Below are 3,997 nucleotides of genomic sequence, written 5' to 3'. Positions count from 1 at the left end.
TGAGTGAGAGCGCCTGCGCAGTTAAGGGGCTCGGGGTGGCCTGCCCGGGCGCTGGGCGGAGTCTGGGCATGCGCGGACACGGAGTACCCACCTACTTACCTGCTCCCTTGTCAACCGTGAGAAGGGTTCGTGCTGAGAAGATATCTCAGGACCTGGTTACCTTTCAAATAGGTCTCGCTTGGTGATTCGGAGTATAGGCTTTGGAGTCAGGCCTGAGTTAAGTCTGAGCTCTTGACAGTTAAAGTCTGTGTGACCTTGGGCAAGTTATTTAACCAGAGTTCAGTTTCTTCAGTGGTAAAATGAGGATAATTATGGAACCATTTACTGAGTCGTTGGGAGGATTAGATTGCCAGGACAATAACCTGGCACGTAGAAGACCTCAAAAAATGATAACAGTGAGTAGTAGTAGTGCCAGTCATAGAGCCCAACAGATGATAGTCCTGATTTTATGTTGGATACACGGCCTAGAGACACAGCCTTAGATTTAAAATGAGAAGACCTGGGTTGAAACTCCCAGTTAACTTGCTGTGTGACCTCAGGCAAATGCAGCACTTGGTCCAAGGCTGATATGCATAAGGTTGGCTATCTTTCCCATGGAATATTCCTTCAGTGAGGATGAGCTGCTGCCAGGTAGACAGTGGGTTTGGATCTGGGCCAAATATCCTGACTTCCCAAAAGTGTGGCTAGTGTAACAAAAGACACATAGCAGGCTTTCCCAAAAATGTATGCTTTCCCTTTGTTACAAATAATACTTAATTGAAACCAGAAAACATTAACTTCTAATTACTACATGTACCATTTAGGACTGGCTTTTAGAAAGACAACCTCACACACTGATGTTTCCCACTAATATTCAATGGTTAACGTTTCAGAAACACAATTCAGTGTTCTAATTTATCGGTCATATATACATAAAGCTGCAAAACCTTGTTTAAAGCAGTTACATGCTGAAATCTTCTGGTTGAATTGGAGATAGAAATCTCAAGCCATCCCCAGCCGGGTGCGGTGGCTCACGCTTGTAATCCCAGCACTTTGGGAGGCTGAGGCAGGCGGATCACGAGGTTAGGAGATCGAGACCACGGTGAAACCCCGTCTCTCCTAAAAAAATACAAAAAAATTAGCCTGGCGTGGTGGCGGGCGCCTGTAGTCCCAGCTACTCCGAGAGTCTGAGGCAGGAGAATGGCGTGAACCCGGGAGGCGGAGCTTGCAGTGAGCCGAGATTGCGCCACTGCACTCCAGCCTGGGCGACAGAGCGAGACTCCGTCTCAAAAAAAAAAAAAAAAAAAAAGAAATCTCAAGCCATCCCCATCTCCCTTCCCCTCAGATCTTTCTCTCTCCCTATCCATCGATCTTGCCCAGGTGAAAATATTTCAAATTCCATAATACCAAAAGCACAAGCAACAAAAGAAAAACAAACTGGACTTCATTAAAATTAAAAACTAGGCTGGGCACAGTGGTTTACACCTGTAATCTCAACACTTTGGGGGGCCAAGGCAGGAGGATCACTTGAGGTCATGAGTTCAAGACAAGCTGAGGCAACATAGTGAGATCCCATCACTATTAAGAAATAATAATAATTGGCAAGGTGCAGTGGCTCATGTCTGTAATCCCAGCACTTTGGGAGGCCAACGCAGGAGGATTGCTTGAGACCAGGCGTTCAAGACCAACCTGGGCAATATAACAAGAACCCATCTCAGGAGGTCAAGGCTGCAGTGAGCTGTGATGGCACCACTACACTCCAGCCTGGGCAACACAGTAACATCCTGTCTCAAAAAAAAATTAAAGTCGTCGGCAAAGCCTGAGTCCTGTCCTCTCACTCTCCTCCCTGGACAGCATAAGCTTCACCTCTCGCTCCACCTTCTCCACCAGCTACTGGTCCCTGGGTTCTGTCCAGGCGCCCAGCTACAGTGCCCGGCTGGTCAGCAGCATAGCCAGTGTCTGTGCAGGCACGGGGGCTCTGGCTCCCGGATCTCCATGTCCCGCTCCACCAGCTACCTGAACGGCGTGGGTTCTGGGGGCCTGGCCATGGGGATGGCCGGGGTCTGGCAGGAATGGGAGGCATCCAGAACAAGAAGGAGACCATGCAAAGCCTGAACAACTGCCTGGCCTCCTACCTGGACAGAGTGAGGAGCCTAGAGACCAAGAACTGGAAGCTGGAGAGTAAAATCCAGGAGCACCTGTAGAAGAAGGGACCCCAGGTCAGAGACTGGAGCCATTACTTCAAGACCATTGAGGGCCTGAGGGCTCAGATCTTCACAAATACCGTGGACAATGCCTGCATTGTTCTGCAGATTGACAATGCTGGTCTTGCTGCTGATGACTTTTAGAGTCAAGTAAAGCTGGCCATGCACCAGTCTGTGGAGAGCCACATCCGTGGGCTCCGGAGGTCACTGATGACAACAGTGTCACTCGGCTGCAGCTGGAGACAGAGATCGAAGCTCTCAAGGAGGAGCTGCTCTTCATGAAGAAGAATCATGAAGAGGAAGTAAAAGGTCTACAAGCCCAGATTGCCAGCTCTGGGTTAACCATGGAGGTAGATGCCCCCAAATCTCAGGACATTGCCAAGATCATGGCAGACACCCGGCCCCAATATGACGAGCTGGCTCGGAAGAACTGAGAGGAGCTGGACAAATACTGGTCTCAGCAGATTGAGGAGAGCACCTCAGTGGTCATCACGCAGTCCACCAAGGTTGGAGCTGCTGGGATGATGCTCACAGAGCTGAGATGTACAGTCTAGTCCTTGGAGATCAACCTGGATTCCATGAGAAATCTGAAGGCCAGCTTGGAGAAGAGCCTGAGGGAGGTGGAGGCCCACTATGCCTTGCAGAGGGAGCAGCTCAACGGGATCCTGCTGCACCTGGAGTCAGAGCTGGCACAGACCCGGGCGGAGGGACAGTGCCAGGCCCAAGAGTAGGAGGCCCTGCTGAACATCAAGGTCAAGCTGGAGGCTGAGAGCGCCGCCTACTGCTGCCTGCTGGAAGATGGCGAGGACTTCAATCTTGGTGATGCCCTGGACAGCAGCAACTCCATGCAAACCATCCAAAAGACTACCACCCGCCGGATTGTGGATGGCAAAGTGGTGTCTGACCGACGACACCAAAATTCTGAGACATTAAGCCAGCAGAAGCAGGGTACCCTTTGGGGAGCAGAAGGCCAATAAAAAGTTCAGAGGTCAAAAAGAAATTGAAAACTTTTCTACGTCAAAGAACACTATGAAGAAAATGGGGGTAAAAACCCCACAGAATGGGAGAAAATATTTGCAAATCAGATATCCAATAAGGATCTAGTATCCAGAATTTATAACAAACACTTTCAGCTCAACAACAGAAAAACAACCCAATTTAAAAATGAGCAAGGGACTTAAACTGACATTTTTCCAAAGAGGATGTACAGATGGCCAACAAACACATGAAAATATATTCATCATTAGTCAGTAGGGAAATGCAAATTAAGGCACAGTGAGATACCACCTCACACCTCCAGGCCAGCCTTCCTCCTCTAATTTCAACCCTGCCAACAAACCCCACTCTCTCAGTCCCCCTCCCACCACCATCCCCTCCTCCTTCTCCTTTGGCTCTGCTTCCCCACCCCCTTATCCTGGTCCTCCATCCCAACCTTCCTTCTCCACCACACACCGGGTCTTTCACCCAACCCCCTTCTGCCAAAGGTCACTCCCACAACCAAAGGTCTTACAAAGTCCTTCCCTCGAGAAAGGTGTCAGGGCCGAAGGCATAGTCCAAGTTCATGTTCCCTTCTCCCTAGCCAACCTCTCCCAGCTTAAAAAGAGACTCAGCTCCTTTTCCACGACCCCACCTCCTCCTGCAAGGAATTTCTGTATGTCACTGAATCTTATGACCTTACCTGGCGTGACATTTATGTCATCCTCTCCTCCTTCCTCACCCCGGATGACAGGGAATGTATCCGGACAACCACCCAGGCCCATGCAGACACCCTCCACCAACAAGATGCTGCCCAAAACCTTATGGGGAGCCTAGCT

At 49.9% G+C, this 3,997-nt stretch overlaps 1 pseudogene; it reads left to right on the top strand.

The window, feature by feature from the left end:
* The first annotated feature begins 2,051 nt into the window (after window positions 1-2,051).
* Window positions 2,052-3,116, top strand: LOC100579826 (annotated as a pseudogene).
* Window positions 3,117-3,997: the final 881 nt, after the last annotated feature.

Source organism: Nomascus leucogenys, chromosome 1a, assembly GCF_006542625.1.
Source record: "Nomascus leucogenys isolate Asia chromosome 1a, Asia_NLE_v1, whole genome shotgun sequence".
Taxonomy (NCBI): domain Eukaryota; kingdom Metazoa; phylum Chordata; class Mammalia; order Primates; family Hylobatidae; genus Nomascus; species Nomascus leucogenys.
This window is presented reverse-complemented; position numbering and strand designations above follow the sequence as displayed.